The sequence below is a fragment of the Apteryx mantelli genome, unplaced genomic scaffold (genome assembly GCF_036417845.1).
Source record: "Apteryx mantelli isolate bAptMan1 unplaced genomic scaffold, bAptMan1.hap1 HAP1_SCAFFOLD_261, whole genome shotgun sequence".
Taxonomy (NCBI): Eukaryota; Metazoa; Chordata; class Aves; order Apterygiformes; family Apterygidae; genus Apteryx; species Apteryx mantelli.
In genome coordinates, this window is record NW_027118613.1 from 1 (window position 1) to 25,629 (window position 25,629).

General features: G+C 54.5%; 4 long non-coding RNA genes across 4 annotated transcripts; all 4 read left to right on the forward strand.

Moving 5' to 3' along the window:
• Positions 1–3,082: 3,082 nt before the first annotated feature.
• On the forward strand, positions 3,083–5,448 carry LOC136996226 (uncharacterized). The gene is made up of 4 exons (XR_010887528.1): positions 3,083–3,100; positions 3,513–3,683; positions 5,152–5,341; positions 5,427–5,448. It is a non-coding gene; the product is annotated as an uncharacterized lncRNA (long non-coding RNA).
• A 10,613-nt stretch (positions 5,449–16,061) lies between these two features.
• Positions 16,062–18,219, forward strand: LOC136996229 (uncharacterized). The gene is made up of 3 exons (XR_010887531.1): positions 16,062–16,079; positions 16,489–16,658; positions 18,135–18,219. It is a non-coding gene; the product is annotated as an uncharacterized lncRNA (long non-coding RNA).
• Positions 18,220–18,230: 11 nt separating this feature from the next.
• On the forward strand, positions 18,231–19,064 carry LOC136996228 (uncharacterized). The gene is made up of 3 exons (XR_010887530.1): positions 18,231–18,325; positions 18,411–18,599; positions 19,019–19,064. It is a non-coding gene; the product is annotated as an uncharacterized lncRNA (long non-coding RNA).
• LOC136996227 (uncharacterized) lies at positions 19,063–25,407 on the forward strand. Its single transcript, XR_010887529.1, has 3 exons — positions 19,063–19,103; positions 23,158–23,248; positions 23,751–25,407. It is a non-coding gene; the product is annotated as an uncharacterized lncRNA (long non-coding RNA).
• Positions 25,408–25,629: the final 222 nt, after the last annotated feature.

Sequence of the window (25,629 nt, forward strand, 5' to 3'; positions counted from 1 at the left end):
TGGGAGGTGTAGTCTTCCCATACTGGCCTTCTGGGAGACCATGTTGCGCCTCTCGAGGTGGCGGGAGGTGCAGTTCTCTGTCAGCGGGGTTCCCAGCAGCCGTTCACGTTGTGCTCTGTGGCAGGCCAGCAGCTGTACTTCCAGGTGCCTGTGCCTTCCTCCGCCCTGCAGCAGTGGCCCGCTGTGTGTGTTCCTTACCGGACACGTGTCGCTCGGGTGTCGAAAAAGCAGTACTGCACCGTGGCCGTGCTCCCTGCTGCCCTCGGGTGTCCAAAAAGCGGTATTGCACCCGAAAGGGGGGGCGCGTATGCGCACTGATTTCCGCCGCGCTCACTGCTGCCCTCGGGTGTCCAAAAAGCGGTATTGCACCCGAAAGGGGGGGGCGCGCATGCGCACTGCGTTCCGCCGCGCTCACTGCTGCCCTCAGGTGTCCAAAAAGCGGTATTGCACCAAAAGGGGGGGGCGCGCATGCACACTGCGTTCTGCCGTGCTCACTGCTGCCCTCGGGTGTCCAAAAAGCGGTATTGCAGCCACAACGGGGACGCGCATGCGCACTGAGTTCCGGCGCGCACACGCTAAAGTACCGGTCGCCGTGTTCGCCGCTGCTCTCCGCCGTTTTCGGTAACGGTAAGCGAATGGCGCGTGCTCGTCGCCCCTTCCCGGTGCTCACGGACCGGCCCACGGGCACTGGCAGCCTCGGGGGCGCTCGCTGGGAGCCCCGGGCTGCTGCGGCGGGCTGCGGTTCGCACGCGTGAGCCGCCCGGCTGCAGCGCCGCGCCGCGAGCACGGGGAGGGCGCCATTACGGGTCCTCGCCTCCCCTCGGGCTCCCCCCCGCCCCCTCGGGCTCCCCTCGCTCCCCCCCGCCCCTCGAGCTCCCCTCGCTCCCCCCCGCCCCTCGGGCTCCTCGCGCTCCCCCCGCCCCTCGCGCTCCCCCGCTCCGTCCGAGCCGGCGCATGCGCATGTGCTCGAGCGCCGCTGCTGCCGCGGCGCGTGCGCGGCGGCGGGGAAGCAAGATGGCGGCGAGCAGGGAGGGCGTTTTTGGCTCGGCGGCGGCGGGTGAGGGCGGAGGCCGCCTGGAGTGAAGGATGTGGGGCCCCCGGTGAGGCGAACGCGTAGGTTCGGGGGGCGTCGGGCTGTGTCCTGCCCGCTTGCGGCCGTCGCTGCGTGGAGGCGGCGGTGCGGGGCGAGTGGGGGGGGGGGGCGGGCTGGGGCCCGGCGCCGCGCCGCGCCGCGCCGGGAGCGCGGGGCAGGGGTGTGCTGGAGCGCGGGTGTGACTTTGCGTTTTGCGTGTGTGGCGTTTAGGGGCGCCGGTTCGTTGGCAGCGCGGGCTGGGGCGTGCGCTCGCCCCTGCGGAGGCGGCGCGGCGGAGCGGGGGGGCAGGCGGGCCCCGGAGCAGGGTTGCGGCGCGGCGTCGGCGGGAGGACGGGCTCGTGTGGCGGCAGGCTCGGCCGAGAGTGCTGGTAAGTGCCGAGAAGGTTGAAAAGCTCTGGAGCGAGCAGGCTGAAGGTGAATTTGAGTGAGGGACGATTAGTGCAGCCCCAAGTTATTTCCTTGAGAATTGTGACTAGGCAAGCAAGAAGATGGGCAGAAGAAAGGCCCTCCCAGACACCCGGAGGCCCCCCCCACCGCCAGGCACAGAGTGTGGGCGCCAGCCAACGCGGGCACCAACTGATCGAAAGCCCTGCTGAGCTGCGCTGAGCCCTGCTGCTTGCTGAAACAGCTGCCCCAAAACCATGGGGTTGCCCAGTGCAGCACGTGGCGATGGGTCCCTCCATCGCCTCTGACATCTCCCCGGGCAGCCGTCTGCTGCCCGGGGGTCTGGATGTCTCCAGCAGTGGCCCAGCTGCCTGGTGCCTCCTCTTGTCTGGGGACACAGGGTCCTTCACAGCTCTTTGCAGGATATGGGGCCCTTGGGGAGTCCCCTGCTGGCCTCTTCTGGCGTTCTCTGCAAGCTCATAGATTCCCCCCCCCACCCCCCCCCCCCGGTGAGTAGGAGGACCGGTGGTGCCTCCTGCAAAGCTGACAGCCACATGCGGCACCCCTATGCACTCACTGCGCATCTGGGATGCCCCCCCCCGCCCCTGAGGGCCCTGCAGATTCCCACCCTTCCTGCAACCAGCCCCCCAAAAGCCATTAAACCACCCACAAATGCTGCCCCCACACCCCCAACGCACCCCTAAGTGCCTCCAAACCCTGCCGCAACATGGTCCCTGACTCCAGACCTTGCCCCTAAACTCTGTCCCAAAGTCCCAAACAGTCCTACAAACCACTGCCAGAGCCAGTGCCCGCAGCAGTGAGGTGTTCTAAGAAACGTGGGCGGTGATGTGTGTCTGCCCCTGGACTCGGTGCCACTTTAGAGAAAAGGGAATTTTACAGCACTTCTTGGTGCAGAATGTTGACGGGTGGGTGCACAGATGACGAGCAGATTTTTCTCCCTTTTTCTCTGAGCTGCCTCTCAGAACCCTCTGTACGTGCAAGATGTGACTGATGTGGGATAATCGTGCTGCGCGCAATGCTTCAGGAGAACATGAACGTAAAATTGCAGGCTAATGAATAACCTAAAAAAAATACAAGGCTCGGGAAAAGCCTAAGAGAACGCTGGCGGGCTCTGGGAAGCCCCGGGGATGCTGCAGAAAAGAGCGTGGCTCTTAGGCACCTCCTCAGAGCAGGAGAAATGCCTTCCTGCAGCCCATAGGACAACGGGTACTATTAACGACCACCTTGAATTCCTGAAAGCGTTGTGAAAGCGGAAGGGGCTGGGAGGATGCGTAGCAGGTCGGGGACTACGTGTGAAGGTTCAGCAAGCAACAAATGCCCTCTTAAGACAGAAACAGTTTAGTCTTAATAGGTGAACGTAGCTTTGAGTAACGGGAAGAGAAGCGCTTCTGTCAATGCCCCGGAAAGCCTTGAGAAGCGGTCCAAAGATCTGATACCCTCACGGCCTCATCAGTCTTTTTGGTTTGTTTGGCAGGGTAGTCCACCGAAGGGGGACATCTTGAAGAGAAGCAGCTCGACCTAGCGATGCAGTTGTTGATTTTGGTCATCGCCTGTGAGGGCAGCATCCGAGCGTAAGAGGAATCCAGGAGCCGTATCGAAAAGGTAATAGGTTTGAAAGAGAGACGGACAAATCGAGTGCTATCGTTCTTCCACGTAGTAAAGAGCGAGAGACTTGTCGGTTAAGCGTGTGCGTACAAGGGTTTCGGAAAGGATACTGAACAGCAGCAATAAATACCGAAGCGGAACAAAAATGAGGTTTCACGGAAGGATGGCGTAGCTAAGTATTAGGTGATGTGCCTGCCTGCCTAATAACCTAGCCCGAATTGCCGTATGTAGTGTTTCCAAACAGTTTACCCTGTAACGTATGATGCAAAGCGGTGCGTTAAGACCTTTCCTTTGAGGAAAGAAGAAAAAAGAAAGGGGGGGGGGGGGAACATGGGAAAGAGAAAAAGAAACGTGCATAAGTCGAAGTGCTTTGTTGGAAGCGAAATGCAATTTTCTCTCTTTGTTACAGAGGTGGAAGCAATGATAGCAAACGCTGACAAAGAGCAAAGCCGGACGAGTGGTTTTTTGCGCTTAGTCCCTAAGGGGCGGGCCTGAAACGAGGAAGCAAAAATGCAGCAGCGGACCCTCGATATCCCCAGAAGCTGCGGCAGTAGGAGGTGTTCTGGCCTGGGTAACTAAGGTAACTCTTGATGCTGAATGTTAGTTATTTCGGCCTCCCAGAGGCAGCGCTGAGGACTAAAGCAACCCATTGCTGCCCTGCGGCTCTTGTTAACCGTAGCTGCCTTAGTTTTGCTTTGGTTGTTTGTATTTTGTTTTGTTATCGTACACGCGTATGTAGAAAAGGAAAGATAGGATATTTAATTTTTAGATTCATTGCCACGGCTGAAGCTGAAGAGACCAGAAAAACGTAAGCAAGCCAAAGTAATAAAATCAAATGGAACCAAGCGAGAGCTGTCTCCGTCGCCCCAAAAGGGAAAGCCGTTCCTCCTGGCGAGGAAGGTTCACCATTAATAGCGATCGGAATAACAGATGACCAACATCTAACGGAAGGTCCGTAGGCGTTACGAAAAGGATGCTGCGTCATCCGTTTCTGTGCGCGTGACTTTCTGTGTCTGTGAAGCATCGTGCTTTAAGAGCTCCAAGACAGCAAATTCCTATCTTAGGGGAACGGCGGTCAGGTGGCCAGAGAGAGAGGGAGAGGAAGCGTGCGAATTGTAAAAATGAAGAGATGGCTTTCAGGAAGGCTCAATTAGCGCGACCCCAGGTTAATTGCCTGGCAATGGTATTTGGGGCAACAGGAAGACAGCAGCTAGAAGAAAAGTTAAAGCCTTGCGGAATTAAGGCTCCTTCTCGTCAGTTCCAAACTCCGAGCAATCTTAGGAGGATTTAATTTCCTCCAGCAGCGTTAACCTGGCTTTGCCGGTATCAGCGCACCGTGATGGAAATGACTGGAAAGGAGTCAGGAACGGAACCGGAACAAGGAAGGTGACGCTGCTTTCACTAAACTGGAAGGAGCGGCCGTAAAATCTGCTGCCCTCAATTCCCAGGGACAAGGCAAGCCTTTTTGAGTAAAGCTTTCCGCATCTGCTGACTCCGTGGGAGCAGCACCGTTAGAAAAGAGCGGTAGGGAAAGTGGGTGCCAGTGCAGCATCCTTCCGTGCCCTTTGGGGCCGCAGCAAAAACTCTCCGGCTGTGGAAAGACTGTTTAGCAGCCATCTGGCTGTAACCGCCTTTGAGACTTTTGCCTTTGAGAGTGCAGAGGCAATCCAGTCTGCTCAGTTGTGCCAAACACGTGGACGCAGGAGGTTTCTGAGAGATTGATCTCTAGCGGCTACTTAGTCTAACTTTCCCTTCGCAGCAAGCCCGACTGTCGTCGTAGCTCCCAAAAGAGGGCTTGGGGGAAGCGGTATTTGTGGCTTGCGTATTCTCGTTCATCTTGCTTGTGTGCGTGTGCGCGTGTGTGTGTGCGCGTGTATTAGATCCGCTTTTGTGCTTAGAAACAACTTTGGATTCTTACGATTTTCTGCAGAGCTTTGAATTTTCTTTTTTTCTTTTCTTTTCTTCTTTCTTTTCTTTCTTTCTTTCTCTTCTTTTTCTTCTTTTTCTTCTTTTTGTTTTTGGCTTTGCTTTGCTCTATGCTTTTGTAGGCCGATGGATTTTACTAAGCCTCCGTCAACAAGCGCTGGCTGACAGAGCTGTTACGTCCCAGCGGAGACTCTTAGGCAAGTCGGAGGAGTTCAGCTACGCAGCCTGCCAGAAGAACGTCGCCCGGGAGGGCTTGCTAGCCTGGAGTTATAGGTGCTGATGCACGTGGCTCGTTCTGTCAGGCGCGAAAAGGTTTGCTTTGGTTGCCGAAATTTTAGCTTGGCTTTACATCCTGTAGTGGTGGTATTTTTGTATTTATAAATTGTGTTAATGCTAGGCGTTCGGAACATCGGGGAACGGACTGTATGCTGCCGTGAAGATCTACAGGCTCCCGCCCTCAGCCCCTTTGCAAGTTATCAGGTGTCAAGAGCGGCCAGGAGACTCCAAATGCCGGCGAAAGGTTCTCTGCCCGGTCCTGACGAGGAGCCTTCGGCCGTAGGAAGGTCGGCGGCGTCCTTACCGGACTCGTGAGTAATAAGCCGCAATTCACGGAGCAGCGGGGTGGGGGAATAGCGCCTGGTAGCCCAGCGGCTACGGCGTTGCTGTTGCTAGCAGGGCCCAAGGTCTGTGTGAAGCCTCAGTTGCCTGTTGGGAGCTTTATTTTGGTGTGTTTACCTGAAAAAAGCAGCGAGGCCTCAAATAAGAATTTTCGTGGCTAGGTGGGTAAGCTGTGGGCCCCCAGCTGTCTTTGCCTTGCTTTTGCCGCTTAGCGACCGTAAACAGCGACTTGGGACCCCCGGAATAAAAACTGTTACAGGGCTGAAGGAGGACCTGCGTTTGCCCAGGTTGGGAAACCATCGTTAAAGCTTGGGGGGGAGGGGGGGGGGGGGCGCGGGCAAGCTCCAAAAGGAGACTCTGCCGGTGACCTTGGTGGTCTGACTCATTTGCAGGCTGACGTTCTGAGGGCCAGCAAGCGGAAGAGGAGCAGCTCAGCCCGTTTGGTTGATTTCGGCGATACTGTTTTTAAGGAAGCGTGTAAGTACAGAAGGGGTCTGGGAGGGTTTTCGCACAAGACGGGAAAGAGCAAGGAAGATTGGAGAGTGTGGAGAAACTAGGTGCCGCGGGTACTGAAGCTGTTAAGGGCTGAGAGAATTTGGGGTTAAGCATCTGAAAGGGGCTAACGCGCAAGGAGTAGTAAAATACCATCACTGAACACCAGGCTTCTTTCCAGCCCTCCCGTCCCCCTCTGCAGCCTTCTCTTTCTGTTTCCGTGCCTCTGTTCAGCTCCCCATCCACCTGTTTGCCTCCCTATTCCTCTTCTGCCCTGCTCTGTCCCCTTTCTCTGTCTGACTTTCCCTCCCTCTTTTTCCCTCGCCACCTTTCTGGCCAGCTCTCCACCCTTCTCATTCTCTTCCCATCGCTCTGACCGGCTCCCTGTCGCTCTCTTCCCGCCCCCATTCCTCTGTCCGCTTCTCCCCCCTTCTCTTTTGCTGCCTGTCCCTCTGTCTGCCTCCCCTTTCCTTCTTTCCTCTCCTCCTTCTTCTGTCCACCTCCGTGTCCCTCTTTTTCCCTCTTCTGCTCCCCGGTCCTCTGTGCAGCCCTCCATCCCTCTGTCTGGCCCTCGATGCCTCTCCGTCTGTTCCTTTGTGCAGAGCCCTGACCCTGGGGCCGGGTGTCTCTCCTTCTCTTTCTTTCTCCATCCATCTGCCAAGCGCTCTATTCCCTCCTTTCTTCCGTTCTGCTCCCTGGCCCTGCGTCCGGCTGAAGGTCTGTCGTTCCTTTGCGTTTTGTCTGGAGTGGCACGGGCTGCGGACGTGCGGTGGGGGAGCGCTAATGGGCCAGAGATGCTGTGGGGGATGCGGTGGACAGCGAAGAGGCTCCCGGGGAAGGAGGGTGTCACGGAGGCAGAGAGCAGCAGAGGCTCCGAGTACTCGGGTGTTAGGACAGGTGCTCGTGGCAGGGCGCTCTGGAGCTGCTGCGGTCGTCTGTCCCGCTCGTCGGCGCAGCCCGCGGTTCCTGCGTCTTGGCCGCCTGTGCGCAGACGGGGCTGCCGCGCGGTGCAGCCTCGAGTCGTGATCGCGACGCTGGCATCGAGCCCGCTTTTCTGTCAGGTCTGCCTTACGCAAGCCGGCGTCTTCCCTCCATCTCCGGCCTCAAGCGTTTCGTTGGTTTAGCGCTTCCCGAGGGGCCACGCTGTGCTGTCAGCAGCGACCCCTTCCCCCCCCCCCCCCCCCCGCCATCGCTTCCTGACGAAGAGCGCTTTGAGTTTATCTTAGCGAGCGCGACTGTTTCCGTAGCTTCTGGCTCGCTTCTTTCCTCGCAGCTCCTTTCTCCTTGCTGTTGTGGTCCCTCCCAACAGGTTCTGCTCCTCGTGTTTATTGATGTTGGGCCATGATCCTCCCGGAGCTTTCTGCCTTGAAGTCGAGGGCTTCCGGGGCTTCCAGTATCGGTTTTTACTTTGAGGGTAAAGGCCCTTCACAGCTGATGTCTTACGTGTGCAACTGCTTTACCTGGGATTTTTGCTTTCGCAAGTTACTGTTCCTTTCAGGAGCCAGCAACAAAAGCAGCTTTGCTCTAGTAGAGAAATGGGGTTACGTACGTACGAGCAACGGCACCACGGTACACAGTAAAACCGTAATCTACGGTACTGGTAGCGCGCGCTCCTTGGGAAAAGGGTAACAGATTTGTTGCTGTGGGACTGAGAATTAGTCGGCTCCGTTCAAAATCGCTAAATGTAATTTTTGACGTAGGCCAACACGCGCCTGAGTCCCTTCTGGCTGGGTGCGCAGAAACCCAAGTTCCTTCTTGCAAAGCGGGGCTTTCCAATTCAAAGCGTGCTCCTTTTTGCAGAGATACTGCCTACTGCCTACGATTTTTCCATACTTAAAGAGGTGATTCTCAGATCAGGCAACTTCTTCGCAGCGATGGCTATCTAGTGCTGCTTTCCCAAGACAGGAACGCCGTAGTTTGCGCATTTTTACAATTCAAGTCGTCATCTCCTCGGTCACAAAAATCCCTTTGTCATCAGCTTGACGCGTGAATACGTGCCCCACGTGGAGTGTTTTTGCAGCGCCTGCAATCGAGGAGCCTGCGTGCTGCTGTTGGTCATTTTTATAGGTGCGTGTAAACAAATGGGCTCCTCGCAGAGCCAGGCTGTGTGCAGGTGCAGTCCTCCAGTCGCAGGGTGGTGAAGCTGCAGTTAACGGACTACGATATGTTGCGGTACAGTGTGCTGCGGGAAGCTTTTCTAGACGTAAACAGATTCACCTGGGCTTCTCGTAGCTCTCGAAAGCCTGATGTTTTATACGTCCTCGGTGCGTGTGTGTATGATTCTCCGTTCCGTGCTTTGTATGTTGGCGATCTGTTAATCGCAGTAGCCGATAATAGGAGGGACAATCTATCCTCGGGGAGAGAAGCGGAGCTTCTCTTATTTGGAGGGGAGACAGCTTTAAAATTGGATCCATTTCTCGCTTCTGCTCTCAGTTTGTTTACGATTTGCACTTGTCTCTACCTTCAGCTAGGGAAATTCCTCTCAAAAGAAAGTATTGCACCTTTCCCTTTTCACGTGTGCATCTGCGATACCGAAAGAGAACAAAAGGCCAACAAAAGCGAGCCAAAGCAAAATACAGCTAAGGATATCCGCAGTGGTGGAACGGATTACTTCCGTGCTGCTCCTGGGAGGCGAAACTAACAAGCGACTGCTATTAATAGCGACTTTGTGATTCCTGCTAGAGCGCCTCCTCCCATTTTTGTGGGCTTTAAGGGTCCAGTTGGTAGCATTTTTCCTTTTCTTTTTAATTTTTCAGCTTATCTCGTTAATCAGTAATTTGGCAGTCCCTCCATCCGTGCGTGCTGTTGAGTGATTCCATCCGTTCTCTAAAAAGACACGGGCGGATTTTTGTAATTTAAATAAGAATTGCTACGTGCAGGTATAGAGTTTTATCCTCTTTTTCTTTGTTCCATTTAACAGAAATGCTGGGTGCAAAGTATGAGTAAAGTTCACGCCCTGTGTAGGGTTAACTTTTGGAAACGTTAAGCACGCTGGTTAAGCTTTGTCTATGAAACGTATGAAGTGTTCTCCGGTACTCCTCTCTGCTGTCTCCCTTCACCGTGACTTTTTACTCTGGTGCAGTCATAACATTTTGCTGCTCGTTCTCCGCTCCTCCAGATTCCAGCTGCGCTTACACAGTCGCGCGAAAATCGCAAGCAACGGTACTATCGTCAGGTCTAGCGGCTTCGCTGTGACTTGCTCTCCTCTGTCGTCCTTACGCCCTGCCTGGAACTTAATTCAAAAAAGACGAGGAACTCGGTTTAAAAAAGGCAATATAACCACCACTAGGCGGTTATATTTTTGGAGGGCTTTTCCCAAGCTTTAGCTGTGACTGACGAAACCGTTTCGTCGGAGATGACTTACAGCTACGTTCATCTTTTACGGGAGCCTGAACCGTTTTCTTTTATGGGTGGGTTTTGATTTTGTATCTTCTCCGTAAGCTGCCGTACAAAGTCTCCAGGTCCTGCTGTTTCTAAAGCCGGCTTTTTGTGTGCGTAAACTAAAGGTGCGATGAATTGCTGCTCTTGGTTCTGTGGATCGCAGAGCGCTCTCTGCCAGGGGGCGTGTGGTGGTGGACAACTGCATTCCTCTGGGCTCTTCTCGGCCCAGTTATCTTGAGCAATGAATGTGAGACGTCAGTAACTTGCTAAATGCAGCCTTGCCCTCAAAGTCCAAGGGACAGAATTAAGGTGCAAATAAGCCATATTAAGATGCTGTTGTTGAAAGCGTTAAGGATTTCCCCACCGCCCGCCCTCCCCCCCCCCCCCCCCAAAAAAAAAGTATCTTGTTTTTCCTTTTTGGTGTATCATAATACGTAGATGCCGTGAATCTCTTTGAGACCGTGAAACATCTGTTTTACCATTTCATTTTCTGTTTAACAAGCACCATCTACTATTAGGCTCTCAGGAATGCAGCGATCGCAGAAGGACACATATTTTGAGATGTGCCTTTGCAAAGGTGGTTTGGCCGCCTGGGGGGATCGATCAAAAACCCTTTTGAGGCTACCTCTGATCTGTTTAATTTCATTTTGAATTTCTTCCTTTCTTTGCTTTCTCCTAGGGCATCTGTCAGCTAACAAGTAAAGAAGATGGAACGGCCTGTCCGGCATAGGAGAACTGATGCATGGTAAATGTAAATACGCTAGACCTCCGGTACGTCACAGGCGTTTGTTTACATCTGTGCATTCAAATCTCTAGTTCCGCATTCGGGGACGTGGCATCTGCCCAGCATCTAACTCCTCCGTGTAGCGTAGAAGGCGCTGTACAGCTGCCAGTCTCTACGGGAGGTTGTTTAGTGAGAAGGAGAAACGGTGTATTCCAACTCGTGACCGCCAAGCAGGCTCCTTTATGTCCGGTTTCAGGACTTGGGGCCTACTTCATCGGTCTGCTTTGACGTGGTTTCTTGGGGGGAACGCTAGCGCTTTCCCTGTGCTTTTCCTGTGTTGAAACCAGTAGTTTATAGGCCAGAGCGGTTATGCCGTACCTTTCTTTGAGAGGCGTTTCATCCTCGTCTCGGGCTTCTGGGAGAATAAATTGTACAGAATTGCCGAAGGTGCGCCTTTAAATAGGCGGTAAATCTAGAAGCGTGTCTGAATTGCAAGGGCTTGTAACTTCGTCTTTGTCCTCAACGTCTACTTTTCTTTCGCTCTTATTCCAGGCTTCCCTCCAACGATCAGCGTTACTGCGGCGTACTGTGTTTCACAGGCAGCGATCTATATTCAGTAAGGGACGTGAGAACTCCTGCACTCCCGGAGAGCCCAGGAATCCCTGCTCTGGGCTGGTCATTTTAGGCCTTTGTGCGGAGCGTTCTTTCTAGTTACACGCCCCGCGTGAGCCTCTCCTTCAGCTGTTTTCCCAAGGTGTTGGAAACGCTTCTGGTAAATGCTGTAGTTTCCGAAATGTTTCACTGTGTCCTTGCCGGTAGGGGATACCGTGAGAGCAGGGAGAGGCAGCCTACGTCTGTGCGAGGAAAGAAGTGTGGCGCAAAGAAGGGACCTCCTTGCCCACCTAGTCTGCTTTAGAGAGTTTTTCTTTTGGGCCTGAAGATCGGGTCTGTGAGTGCCACGCGCAGCACGCGTTTGTTCCCCGTTCTTTTAGCAAGACCGTGCGTGTCCTTGAGTTGTTTGTCCCGAGGGGGGAGTTGCTGCAGGAATTGCTGGGGAGGCCCTGACGGCGGGACGTGAAGAAGACGCCTTTGACCGCATCCAGCCGAAGAAACGTAAGCCGAAGGATCCGAGGAAATAACTGCTCGCCTAGGTTTGCTGCCTCGCAACACACTGTCGGAGTTTTTTTATGAACGATCCTACTTGGTGAAGCGCCTGTTCGTTCCGTGAATATTAGTGCAAAAAATGCGTACGTTACCGACCCTTGAAAGCGAGTCCGTGGCGCTGGGGTGGCGTGCGTAGCGAAGCCTAAATCCCATAGTAACTCCTTTCGATGTCGTTCTCTTCTACGAAAGCCCTTAGAGCAGATGAAAACATTTCTCGTCCTCTTTTGTTTGTTGAATGGGCCACGATACCGAGAAAAACCTGCGGTGAAGGAGACGTAGTAGCGGGTTTCCCTAGAGAAGGTGTCTTGTGCTGTACTTTAGGGCTTACCGTGCGTTTTGTCAGAGGGTGGTGAATGCCCGCTTTCCTCTTGAGCAGGCCCCTGGGGAGCGGAAAGTTGCGCCTTGGAGGCAAAACTGTTTTCTTGCAGCTGGCTTCGAAGAAGCTGGCTAGCCGCGCAAAGTAATGACAATGCTGTGGAGTCGCTGGAAGTGCTTAAAAGAGCGTATTTCCCCTTTTAGAGAAGGCGATGCGCTTTCCTTGCTAATCCCTGTAGTAACGGAGCCAGGTAAAGTGGTACCTAGGTGAGCGAGCCGTTAGTCCTTTTCTCCCATAGGGATAGCCTTTAGGCTGCGATCGCTTGCTAGAAAAGGCCGGCCGTTTTAGAAACGGAACAAGCCTTTGGTGGCACTACAGGAAAGAAGCTAAAAAGGTGATGGGAATAGTAATGTTTTCATGCTTTAACGTGGTAGACGTACTCTGTGCCAGCATCTCGTGCTGTTTAATAATAAAAACTGAGCAGTCTGTCAAGCAAATAGCGCAGCTTGCTTTGGGCTGTTTATTTTGTTTAACAATCAGTAAAGGCGAGAGGTTGAAAGTCCTAAAGAAGACGGTTGCTTCTTGAACGGTTGCAAATTGTCCCATTAAGTCGGTGGGGGGTTTTTTGTTTTTGTTTTTTTTAGTGCAGCCTCTGACTATTTTTTTTTGTCTGTGGAGTATTTTGCAACGATGTTCAAAGGAAAGCGCTGTGACTGAAGCCTCTAGGAGAAACGGCTCGAGTACGACACGCAGCGACTCTGCGCCTCGCAGCAGGCGCTGTAAATAAGGGCAGATGAGCTGAGGCGAGGGCGGTGAAATCTCCCCAAAGGGCGGGCTCTGCGGCGGTATGCGGGTGCCGAGGGCGGGCGAGCGGGCAGCGGAAGAGGGGCGGGCCGGAACGCGGTGGCTGCGGAGCGAAGGGCACGAGCCTGGGGGAGTGGAACGCCACCCCGGCGCCGGGCATGCCGGGAGCGGTAGTCTTCCGGCACTGGGCTTCCGGGCGGCCAGGTCGCTTTGGCGCGGCATGCCGGGAGCGGTAGTCTTCCGGCACCGGGCTTTCCGGGCGGCCAGGTCGTTTTGGCGCGGCATGCCGGGAGCGGTAGTCTTCCGGCACCGGGCTTCCGGGCGGCCATGTCGTTTTGGCGCGGCATGCCGGGAGCGGTAGTCTTCCGGCACCGGGCTTCCGGGCGGCCCTTTTAGTCTGCACGGCATGCTGGGAGCTGTAGTTTTCTGGCAGGGGGTTTCCCGGCAGCCGTTTTAGTCTGCAGGGCATGGCGGGAGGTGTAGTCTTCCCATACTGGCCTTCTGGGAGACCATGTTGCGCCTCTCGAGGTGGCGGGAGGTGCAGTTCTCTGTCAGCGGGGTTCCCAGCAGCCGTTCACGTTGTGCTCTGTGGCAGGCCAGCAGCTGTACTTCCAGGTGCCTGTGCCTTCTCCGCCCTGCAGCAGTGGCCCGCTGTGTGTGTTCCTTACCGGACACGTGTCGCTCGGGTGTCGAAAAAGCAGTACTGCACCGTGGGCCGTGCTCCCTGCTGCCCTCGGGTGTCCAAAAAGCGGTATTGCACCCGAAAGGGGGGGCGCGTATGCGCACTGATTTCCGCCGCGCTCACTGCTGCCCTCGGGTGTCCAAAAAGCGGTATTGCACCCGAAAGGGGGGGGCGCGCATGCGCACTGCGTTCCGCCGCGCTCACTGCTGCCCTCAGGTGTCCAAAAAGCGGTATTGCACCAAAAGGGGGGGCGCGCATGCACACTGCGTTCTGCCGTGCTCACTGCTGCCCTCGGGTGTCCAAAAAGCGGTATTGCAGCCACAACGGGGACGCGCATGCGCACTGAGTTCCGGCGCGCACACGCTAAGTACCGGTCGCCGTGTTCGCCGCTGCTCTCCGCCGTTTCGGTAACGGGTAAGCGAATGGCGCGTGCTCGTCGCCCCTTCCCGGTGCTCACGGACCGGCCACGGGCACTGGCAGCCTCGGGGCGCTCGCTGGAGCCCCGGGCTGCTGCGGCGGGCTGCGGTTCGCACGCGTGAGCCGCCCGGCTGCAGCGCCGCGCCGCGAGCACGGGAGGGCGCCATTACGGGTCTCGCCTCCCCTCGGGCTCCCCCCGCCCCTCGGGCTCCCCTCGCTCCCCCCCGCCCCTCGAGCTCCCCTCGCTCCCCCCGCCCCTCGGGCTCCTCGCGCTCCCCCCGCCCCTCGCGCTCCCCCCGCTCCGTCCGAGCCGGCGCATGCGCAGTGCTCGAGCGCCGCTGCTGCCGCGGCGCGTGCGCGGCGGCGGGGAAGCAAGATGGCGGCGAGCAGGGAGGGCGTTTTTGGCTCGGCGGCGGCGGGTGAGGGCGGAGGCCGCCTGGAGTGAAGGATGTGGGGCCCCCGGTGAGGCGAACGCGTAGGTTCGGGGGGCGTCGGGCCTGTGTCCTGCCCGCTGCGGCCGTCGCTGCGTGGAGGCGGCGGTGCGGGGCGAGTGGGGGGGGGGGGCGGGCTGGGGCCCGGCGCCGCGCCGCGCCGCGCCGGGAGCGCGGGGCAGGGTGTGCTGGAGCGCGGGTGTGACTTTGCGTTTTGCGTGTGTGGCGTTTAGGGGCGCCGGTTCGTTGGCAGCGCGGGCTGGGGCGTGCGCTCGCCCCTGCGGAGGCGGCGCGGCGGAGCGGGGGGGCAGGCGGGCCCCGGAGCAGGGTTGCGGCGCGGCGTCGGCGGGAGGACGGCTCGTGTGGCGGCAGGCTCGGCCGAGAGTGCTGGTAAGTGCCGAGAAGGTTGAAAAGCTCTGGAGCGAGCAGGCTGAAGGTGAATTTGAGTGAGGGACGATTAGTGCAGCCCCAAGTTATTTCCTTGAGAATTGTGACTAGGCAAGCAAGAAGATGGGCAGAAGAAAGGCCCTCCCAGACACCCGGAGGCCCCCCCCACCGCCAGGCACAGAGTGTGGGCGCCAGCCAACGCGGGCACCAACTGATCGAAAAGCCCTGCTGAGCTGCCGCTGAGCCCTGCTGCTTGCTGAACAAGCTGCCCCAAAAGCCATGGGGTTGCCCAGTGCAGCACGTGGCGATGGGTCCTCCATCGCCTCTGACATCTCCCCGGGCAGCCGTCTGCTGCCCGGGGGTCTGGATGTCTCCAGCAGTGGCCCAGCTGCCTGGTGCCTCCTCTTGTCTGGGACACAGGGTCCTTCACAGCTCTTTGCAGGATATGGGGCCCTTGGGGAGTCCCCTGCTGCCTCTTCTGGCGTTCTCTGCAAGCTCATAGATTTCCCCCCCCCCCCCCCCCCGGTGGAGTAGGAGACCGGTGGTGCCTCCTGCAAAGCTGACAGCCACATGCGGCACCCCTATGCACTCACTGCGCATCTGGGATGCCCCCCCCCGCCCTGAGGGCCCTGCAGATTCCCACCCTTCCTGCAACCAGCCCCCCCAAAGCCATTAAACCACCCACAAATGCTGCCCCCACACCCCCACGCACCCCTAAGTGCCTCCAAACCCTGCCGCAACATGGTCCTGACTCCAGACCTTGCCCTAAAACTCTGTCCCAAAGTCCCAAACAGTCCTACAACCACTGCCAGAGCCAGTGCCCGCAGCAGTGAGGTGTTCTAAGAAACGTGGGCGGTGATGTGTGTCTGCCCTGGACTCGGTGCCACTTTAGAGAAAAGGGAATTTACAGCACTTCTTGGTGCAGAATGTTGACGGGTGGGTGCACAGATGACGAGCAGATTTTTCTCCCTTTTTCTCTGAGCTGCCTCTCAGAACCCTCTGTACGTGCAAGATGTGACTGATGTGGATAATCGTGCTGCGCGCAATGCTTCAGGAGAACATGAACGTAAAATTGCAGGCTAATGAATAACCTAAAAAAAAATACAAGGCTCGGGAAAAGCCTAAGAGAACGCTGGCGGGCTCTGGGAAGCCCCGGGGATGCTGCAGAAAAGAGCGTGGCTCTTAGGCACCTCCTCAGAGCAGGAGAAATGCCTTCCTGCAGCCCATAGGACAACGGGTACTATTAACGACCACCTTGAATTCCTGAAAGCGTTGTGAAAGCGGAAGGGGCTGGGGAGGATGCGTAGCAGGTCGGGGACTACGTGTGAAGGTTCAGCAAGCAACAATGCCCTCTTAAGACAGAAACAGTTTAGTCTTAATAGGTGAACGTAGCTTTGAGTAACGGGAAGAGAAGCGCTTCTGTCAATGCCCCGGAAAGCCTTGGAGAAGCGGTCCAAAGATCTGATACCCTCACGGCCTCATCAGTCTTTTTGGTTTGTTTGGCAGGGTAGTCCACCGAAGGGGGACATCTTGAAGAGAAGCAGCTCGACCTAGCGATGCAGTTGTTGATTTTGGTCATCGCCTGTGAGGGCAGCATCCGAGCGTAAGAGGAATCCAGGAGCCGTATCGAAAAGGTAATAGGTTTGAAAGAGAGACGGACAAATCGAGTGCTATCGTTCTTCACGTAGTTAAAGAGCGAGAGACTTGTCGGTTAAGCGTGTGCGTACAAGGGTTTCGGAAAGGATACTGAACAGCAGCAATAATACCGAAGCGGAACAAAAATGAGGTTTCACGGAAGATGGCGTAGCTAAGTATTAGGTGATGTGCCTGCCTGCCTAATAACCTAGCCCGAATTGCCGTATGTAGTGTTTCCAAACAGTTTACCCTGTAACGTATGATGCAAAGCGGTGCGTTAAGACCTTTCCTTTGAGGAAAAGAAGAAAAAAGAAAGGGGGGGGGGGGAACATGGGAAAGAGAAAAAGAACGTGCATAAGTCGAAGTGCTTTGTTGGAAGCGAAATGCAATTTTCTCTCTTTGTTACAGAGGTGGAAGCAATGATAGCAAACGCTGACAAAGAGCAAAGCCGGACGAGTGGTTTTTTGCGCTTAGTCCCTAAGGGGCGGGCTGAAACGAGGAAGCAAAAATGCAGCAGCGGACCCTCGATATCCCCAGAAGCTGCGGCAGTAGGAGGTGTTCTGGCCTGGGTAACTAAGGTAACTCTTGATGCTGAATGTTAGTTTATTTCGGCCTCCCAGAGGCAGCGCTGAGGACTAAGCAACCCATTGCTGCCCTGCGGCTCTTGTTAACCGTAGCTGCCTTAGTTTTGCTTTGGTTGTTTGTATTTTGTTTTGTTATCGTACACGCGTATGTAGAAAAGGAAAGATAGGATATTTAATTTTTAGATTCATTGCCACGGCTGAAGCTGAAGAGACCAGAAAAACGTAAGCAAGCCAAAGTAATAAAATCAAATGGAACCAAGCGAGAGCTGTCTCCGTCGCCCCAAAAGGGAAAGCCCGTTCCTCCTGGCGAGGAAGGTTCACCATTAATAGCGATCGGAATAACAGATGACCAACATCTAACGGAAGGTCCGTAGGCGTTACGAAAAGGATGCTGCGTCCATCCGTTTCTGTGCGCGTGACTTTCTGTGTCTGTGAAGCATCGTGCTTTAAGAGCTCCAAGACAGCAAATTCCTATCTTAGGGGAACGGCGGTCAGGTGGCCAGAGAGAGAGGGAGAGGGAAGCGTGCGAATTGTAAAATGAAGAGATGGCTTTCAGGAAGGCTCAATTAGCGCGACCCCAGGTTAATTGCCTGGCAATGGTATTTGGGGCAACAGGAAGACAGCAGCTAGAAGAAAAGTTAAAGCCTTGCGGAATTAAGGCTCCTTCTCGTCAGTTCCAACTCCGAGCAATCTTAGGAGGATTTAATTTTCCTCCAGCAGCGTTAACCTGGCTTTGCCGGTATCAGCGCACCGTGATGGAAATGACTGGAAAGGAGTCAGGAACGGAACCGGAACAAGGAAGGTGACGCTGCTTTCACTAAACTGGAAGGAGCGGCCGTAAAATCTGCTGCCCTCAAATTCCCAGGACAAGGCAAGCCTTTTTGAGTAAAGCTTTCCGCATCTGCTGACTCCGTGGGAGCAGCACCGTTAGAAAAGAGCGGTAGGGAAAGTGGGTGCCAGTAGCAGCATCCTTCCGTGCCCTTTGGGGCCGCAGCAAAAACTCTCCGGCTGTGGGAAAGACTGTTTAGCAGCCATCTGGGCTGTAACCGCCTTTGAGACTTTTGCCTTTGAGAGTGCAGAGGCAATCCAGTCTGCTCAGTTGTGCCAAACACGTGGACGCAGGAGGTTTCTGAGAGATTGATCTCTAGCGGCTACTTAGTCTAACTTTCCCTTCGCAGCAAGCCCGACTGTCGTCGTAGCTCCCAAAAGAGGGCTTGGGGGAAGCGGTATTTGTGGCTTGCGTATTCTCGTTCATCTTGCTTGTGTGCGTGTGCGCGTGTGTGTGTGCGCGTGTATTAGATCCGCTTTTGTGCTTAGAAACAACTTTGGATTCTTACGATTTTCTGCAGAGCTTTGAATTTTTTCTTTTTTTCTTTTCTTTTCTTTCTTTCTTTTCTTTCTTTCTTTCTCTTCTTTTTCTTCTTTTTCTTCTTTTTGTTTTTGGCTTTGCTTTGCTCTATGCTTTTGTAGGCCGATGGATTTTACTAAGCCTCCGTCAACAAGCGCTGGCTGACAGAGCTGTTACGTCCCAGCGGAGACTCTTAGGCAAGTCGGAGGAGTTTCAGCTACGCAGCCTGCCAGAAGAACGTCGCCCGGGAGGGCTTGCTAGCCTGGAGTTATAGGTGCTGATGCACGTGGCTCGTTCTGTCAGGCGCGAAAAGGTTTGCTTTGGTTGCCGAAATTTTAGCTTGGCTTTACATCCTGTAGTGGTGGTATTTTTGTATTTATAAATTGTGTTAATGCTAGGCGTTCGGAACATCGGGGAACGACTGTATGCTGCCGTGAAGATCTACAGGCTCCCGCCCTCAGCCCTTTGCAAGTTATCAGGTGTCAAGAGCGGCCAGGAGACTCCAAATGCCGGCGGAAAGGTTCTCTGCCCGGTCCTGACGAGGAGCCTTCGGCCGTAGGAAGGTCGGCGGCGTCCTTACCGGACTCGTGAGTAATAAGCCGCAATTCACGGAGCAGCGGGGTGGGGAATAGCGCCTGGTAGCCCAGCGGCTACGGCGTTGCTGTTGCTAGCAGGGCCCCAAGGTCTGTGTGAAGCCTCAGTTGCCTGTTGGGAGCTTTATTTTGGTGTGTTTACCTGGAAAAAGCAGCGAGGCCTCAAATAAGAATTTTCGTGGCTAGGTGGGTAAGCTGTGGCCCCAGCTGTCTTTGCCTTGCTTTGCCGCTTAGCGTCGTAACAGCGACTTGGGACCCCGGAATAAAAACTGTTACAGGGCTGAAGGGAGGACCTGCGTTTGCCCAGGTTGGGAAACCATCGTTAAAGCTTGGGGGGGGAGGGGGGGGGGGGGCGCGGGCAAGCTCCAAAAGGAGACTCTGCCGGTGACCTTGGTGGTCTGACTCATTTGCAGGCTGACGTTCTGAGGGCCAGCAAGCGGAAGAGGAGCAGCTCAGCCCCGTTTGGTTGATTTCGGCGATACTGTTTTAAGGAAGCGTGTAAGTACAGAAGGGTCTGGGAGGGTTTTCGCACAAGACGGGAAAGAGCAAGGAAGATTGGAGAGTGTGGAGAAACTAGGTGCCGCGGGTACTGAAGCTGTTAAGGGCTGAGAGAATTTGGGGTTAAGCATCTGAAAGGGGCTAACGCGCAAGGAGTAGTAAAATACCATCACTGAACACCAGGCTTCTTTCCAGCCCTCCGTCCCCCTCTGCAGCCTTCTCTTTCTGTTTCCGTGCCTCTGTTCAGCTCCCCATCCACCTGTTTGCCTCCTATTCCTCTTCTGCCCTGCTCTGTCCCCTTTCTCTGTCTGACTTTCCCTCCCTCTTTTTCCCTCGCCACCTTTCTGGCCAGCTCTCCACCCTTCTCATTCTCTTCCCATCGCTCTGACCGGCTCCCTGTCGCTCTCTTCCCGCCCCCATTCCTCTGTCCGCTTCTCCCCCCTTCTCTTTTGCTGCCTGTCCCTCTGTCTGCCTCCCCTTTCCTTCTTTCCTCTCCTCCTTCTTCTGTCCACCTCCGTGTCCCTCTTTTTCCCTCTTCTGCTCCCCGGTCCTCTGTGCAGCCCTCCATCCCTCTGTCTGGCCCTCGATGCCTCTCCGTCTGTTCCTTTGTGCAGAGCCCTGACCTGGGGCCGGGTGTCTCTCCTTCTCTTTCTTTCTCCATCCATCTGCCAAGCGCTCTATTCCCTCCTTTCTTCCGTTCTGCTCCTGGCCCTGCGTCCGGCTGAAGGTCTGTCGTTCCTTTGCGTTTTGTCTGGAGTGGCACGGGGCTGCGGACGTGCGGTGGGGAGCGCTAATGGGCCAGAGATGCTGTGGGGGATGCGGTGGACAGCGAAGAGGCTCCCGGGGAAGGAGGGTGTCACGGAGGCAGAGAGCAGCAGAGGCTCCGAGTACTCGGGTGTTAGGACAGGTGCTCGTGGCAGGGCGCTCTGGAGCTGCTGCGGTCGTCTGTCCCGCTCGTCGGCGCAGCCCGCGGTTCCTGCGTCTTGGCCGCCTGTGCGCAGACGGGGCTGCCGCGCGGTGCAGCTCGAGTCGTGATCGCGACGCTGGCATCGAGCCCGCTTTTCTGTCAGGTCTGCCTTTACGCAAGCCGGCGTCTTCCCTCCATCTCCGGCTCAAGCGTTTCGTTGGTTTAGCGCTTCCCGAGGGCCACGCTGTGCTGTCAGCAGCGACCCCTTCCCCCCCCCCCCCCCCCGCCATCGCTTCCTGACGAAGAGCGCTTTGAGTTTATCTTAGCGAGCGCGACTGTTTCCGTAGCTTCTGGCTCGCTTCTTTCCTCGCAGCTCCTTTCTCCTTGCTGTTGTGGTCCCTCCCAACAGGTTCTGCTCCTCGTGTTATTGATGTTGGGCCATGATCCTCCCGGAGCTTTCTGCCTTGAAGTCGAGGGCTTCCGGGGCTTCCAGTATCGGTTTTTACTTTGAGGGTAAAGGCCCTTCACAGCTGATGTCTTACGTGTGCAACTGCTTTACCTGGGATTTTTGCTTTCGCAAGTTACTGTTCCTTTCAGGAGCCAGCAACAAAAGCAGCTTTGCTCTAGTAGAGAAATGGGGTTACGTACGTACAAGCAACGGCACCACGGTACACAGTAAAACCGTAATCTACGGTACTGGTAGCGCGCGCTCCTTGGGAAAAGGGTAACAGATTTGTTGCTGTGGGACTGAGAATTAGTCGGCTCCGTTCAAAATCGCTAAATGTAATTTTTGACGTAGGCCAACACGCGCCTGAGTCCTTCTGGCTGGGTGCGCAGAAACCCAAGTTCCTTCTTGCAAAGCGGGGCTTTCCAATTCAAAGCGTGCTCCTTTTTGCAGAGATACTGCCTACTGCCTACGATTTTTCCATACTTAAAGAGGTGATTCTCAGATCAGGCAACTTCTTCGCAGCGATGGCTATCTAGTGCTGCTTTCCCAAGACAGGAACGCCGTAGTTGCGCATTTTTACAATTCAAGTCGTCATCTCCTCGGTCACAAAAAATCCCTTTGTCATCAGCTTGACGCGTGAATACGTGCCCCACGTGGAGTGTTTTGCAGCGCCTGCAATCGAGGAGCCTGCGTGCTGCTGTTGGTCATTTTTATAGGTGCGTGTAAACAAATGGGCTCCTCGCAGAGCCAGGCTGTGTGCAGGTGCAGTCCTCCCAGTCGCAGGGTGGTGAAGCTGCAGTTAACGGACTACGATATGTTGCGGTACAGTGTGCTGCGGGAAGCTTTTCTAGACGTAACAGATTCACCTGGGCTTCTCGTAGCTCTCGAAAGCCTGATGTTTTATACGTCCTCGGTGCGTGTGTGTATGATTCTCCGTTCCGTGCTTTGTATGTTGGCGATCTGTTAATCGCAGTAGCCGATAATAGGAGGGACATCTATCCTCGGGGAGAGAAGCGGAGCTTCTCTTATTTGGAGGGGGAGACAGCTTTAAATTGGATCCATTTCTCGCTTCTGCTCTCAGTTTGTTTACGATTTGCACTTGTCTCTACCTTCAGCTAGGGAAATTCCTCTCAAAAGAAAGTATTGCACCTTTCCTTTTCACGTGTGCATCTGCGATACCGAAAGAGAACAAAAGCCAACAAAAGCGAGCCAAAGCAAAATACAGCTAAGGATATCCGCAGTGGTGGAACGGATTACTTCCGTGCTGCTCCTGGGAGGCGAAACTAACAAGCGACTGCTATTAATAGCGACTTTGTGATTCCTGCTAGAGCGCCTCCTCCCATTTTTGTGGGCTTTAAGGGTCCAGTTGGTAGCATTTTTCCTTTTCTTTTTAATTTTTCAGCTTATCTCGTTAATCAGTAATTTGGCAGTCCTCCATCCGTGCGTGCTGTTGAGTGATTCCATCCGTTCTCTAAAAGGACACGGGCGGATTTTGTAATTTAAATAAGAATTGCTACGTGCAGGTATAGAGTTTTATCCTCTTTTTCTTTGTTCCTTTTAACAGAAATGCTGGGTGCAAAGTATGAGTAAAGTTCACGCCCTGTGTAGGGTTAACTTTTGGAAACGTTAAGCACGCTGGTTAAGCTTTGTCTATGAAACGTATGAAGTGTTCTCCGGTACTCCTCTCTGCTGTCTCCCTTCACCGTGACTTTTACTCTGGTGCAGTCATAACATTTTGCTGCTCGTTCTCCGCTCCTCCCAGATTCCAGCTGCGCTTACACAGTCGCGCGAAAATCGCAAGCAACGGTACTATCGTCAGGTCTAGCGGCTTCGCTGTGACTTGCTCTCCTCTGTCGTCCTTACGCCCTGCCTGGAACTTAATTCAAAAAGACGAGGAACTCGGTTTAAAAAGGCAATATAACCACCACTAGGCGGTTATATTTTTGGAGGGCTTTTCCCAAGCTTTAGCTGTGACTGACGAAACCGTTTCGTCGGAGATGACTTACAGCTACGTTCATCTTTTACGGGAGCCTGAACCGTTTCTTTTATGGGTGGGTTTTGATTTTGTATCTTCTCCGTAAGCTGCCGTACAAAGTCTCCAGGTCCTGCTGTTTCTAAAGCCGGCTTTTTGTGTGCGTAAACTAAAGGTGCGATGAATTGCTGCTCTTGGTTCTGTGGATCGCAGAGCGCTCTCTGCCAGGGGGCGTGTGGTGGTGGACAACTGCATTCCTCTGGGCTCTTCTCGGCCCAGTTATCTTGAGCAATGAATGTGAGACGTCAGTAACTTGCTAAATGCAGCCTTGCCCTCAAAGTCCAAGGGACAGAATTAAGGTGCAAATAAGCCATATTAAGATGCTGTTGTTGAAAGCGTTAAGGATTTCCCCACCGCCCGCCCTCCCCCCCCCCCCCCCCCCAAAAAAAAAGTATCTTGTTTTTCCTTTTTGGTGTATCATAATACGTAGATGCCGTGAATCTCTTTGAGACCGTGAAACATCTGTTTTACCATTTCATTTCTGTTTAACAAGCACCATCTACTATTAGGCTCTCAGGAATGCAGCGATCGCAGAAGGACACATATTTTGAGATGTGCCTTTGCAAAGGTGGTTTGGCCGCCTGGGGGGATCGATCAAACCCTTTGAGGCTACCTCTGATCTGTTTAATTTCATTTTGAATTTCTTCCTTTCTTTGCTTTCTCCTAGGGCATCTGTCAGCTAACAAGTAAAGAAGATGGAACGGCCTGTCCGCATAGGAGAACTGATGCATGGTAAATGTAAATACGCTAGACCTCCGGTACGTCACAGGCGTTTGTTTACATCTGTGCATTCAAATCTCTAGTTCCGCATTCGGGACGTGGCATCTGCCCAGCATCTAACTCCTCCGTGTAGCGTAGAAGGCGCTGTACAGCTGCCAGTCTCTACGGGAGGTTGTTAGTGAGAAGGAGAACGGTGTATTCCAACTCGTGACCGCCAAGCAGGCTCCTTTATGTCCGGTTTCAGACTTGGGGCCTACTTCATCGGTCTGCTTTGACGTGGTTTCTTGGGGGGAACGCTAGCGCTTTCCCTGTGCTTTTCCTGTGTTGAAACCAGTAGTTTATAGGCCAGAGCGGTTATGCCGTACCTTTCTTTGAGAGGCGTTTCATCCTCGTCTCGGGCTTCTGGGAGAATAAATTGTACAGAATTGCCGAAGGTGCGCCTTTAAATAGGCGGTAAATCTAGAAGCGTGTCTGAATTGCAAGGGGCTTGTAACTTCGTCTTTGTCCTCAACGTCTACTTTTCTTTCGCTCTTATTCCAGGCTTCCCTCCAACGATCAGCGTTACTGCGGCGTACTGTGTTTCACAGGCAGCGATCTATATTCAGTAAGGACGTGAGAACTCCTGCACTCCCGGAGAGCCCAGGATCCCTGCTCTGGGCTGGTCATTTTAGGCCTTTGTGCGGAGCGTTCTTTCTAGTTACACGCCCCGCGTGAGCCTCTCCTTCAGCTGTTTTCCCAAGGTGTTGGAAACGCTTCTGGTAAATGCTGTAGTTTCCGAAATGTTTCACTGTGTCCTTGCCGGTAGGGGATACCGTGAGAGCAGGGAGAGGCAGCCTACGTCTGTGCGAGGAAAGAAGTGTGGCGCAAAGAAGGGACCTCCTTGGCCCACCTAGTCTGCTTTAGAGAGTTTTCTTTTGGGCCTGAAGATCGGGTCTGTGAGTGCCACGCGCAGCACGCGTTTGTTCCCCCGTTCTTTTAGCAAGACCGTGCGTGTCCTTGAGTTGTTTGTCCCGAGGGGGGAGTTGCTGCAGGAATTGCTGGGGAGGCCCTGACGGCGGGACGTGAAGAAGACGCCTTTGACCGCATCCAGCCGAAGAAACGTAAGCCGAAGGATCCGAGGAAATAACTGCTCGCCTAGGTTTGCTGCCTCGCAACACACTGTCGGAGTTTTTTTATGAACGATCCTACTTGGTGAAGCGCCTGTTCGTTCCGTGAATATTAGTGCAAAAATGCGTACGTTACCGACCCTTGAAAGCGAGTCCGTGGCGCTGGGGTGGCGTGCGTAGCGAAGCCTAAATCCCATAGTAACTCCTTTCGATGTCGTTCTCTTCTACGAAAGCCCTTAGAGCAGATGAAAACATTTCTCGTCCTCTTTTGTTTGTTGAATGGGCCACGATACCGAGAAAAACCTGCGGTGAAGGAGACGTAGTAGCGGGTTTCCCTAGAGAAGGTGTCTTGTGCTGTACTTTAGGGCTTACCGTGCGTTTTGTCAGAGGGTGGTGAATGCCCGCTTTCCTCTTGAGCAGCCCCTGGGGAGCGGAAAGTTGCGCCTTGGAGGCAAACTGTTTCTTGCAGCTGGCTTCGAAGAAGCTGGCTAGCCGCGCAAAGTAATGACAATGCTGTGGAGTCGCTGGAAGTGCTTAAAAGAGCGTATTTCCCTTTTAGAGAAGGCGATGCGCTTTCCTTGCTAATCCCTGTAGTAACGGAGCCAGGTAAGTGGTACCTAGGTGAGCGAGCCGTTAGTCTTTCTCCCATAGGGATAGCCTTTAGGCTGCGATCGCTGCTAGAAAAGGCCGGCCGTTTTAGAAACGGAACAAGCCTTTGGTGGCACTACAGGAAAGAAGCTAAAAAGGTGATGGGAATAGTAATGTTTTCATGCTTTAACGTGGTAGACGTACTCTGTGCCAGCATCTCGTGCTGTTTAATAATAAAAACTGAGCAGTCTGTCAAGCAAATAGCGCAGCTTGCTTTGGGCTGTTTATTTTGTTTAACAATCAGTAAAGGCGAGAGGTTGAAAGTCCTAAAGAAGACGGTTGCTTCTTGAACGGTTGCAAATTGTCCCATTAAGTCGGTGGGGGGTTTTTTGTTTTTGTTTTTTTTAGTGCAGCCTCTGACTATTTTTTTTGTCTGTGGAGTATTTTGCAACGATGTTCAAAGGAAAGCGCTGTGACTGAAGCCTCTAGGAGAAACGGCTCGAGTACGACACGCAGCGACTCTGCGCCTCGCAGCAGGCGCTGTAAATAAGGGCAGATGAGCTGAGGCGAGGGCGGTGAAATCTCCCCAAAGGGCGGGCTCTGCGGCGGTATGCGGGTGCCGAGGGCGGGCGAGCGGGCAGCGGGAAGAGGGGCGGGCCGGAACGCGGTGGCTGCGGAGCGAAGGGCACGAGCCTGGGGGAGTGGAACGCCACCCCGGCGCCGGG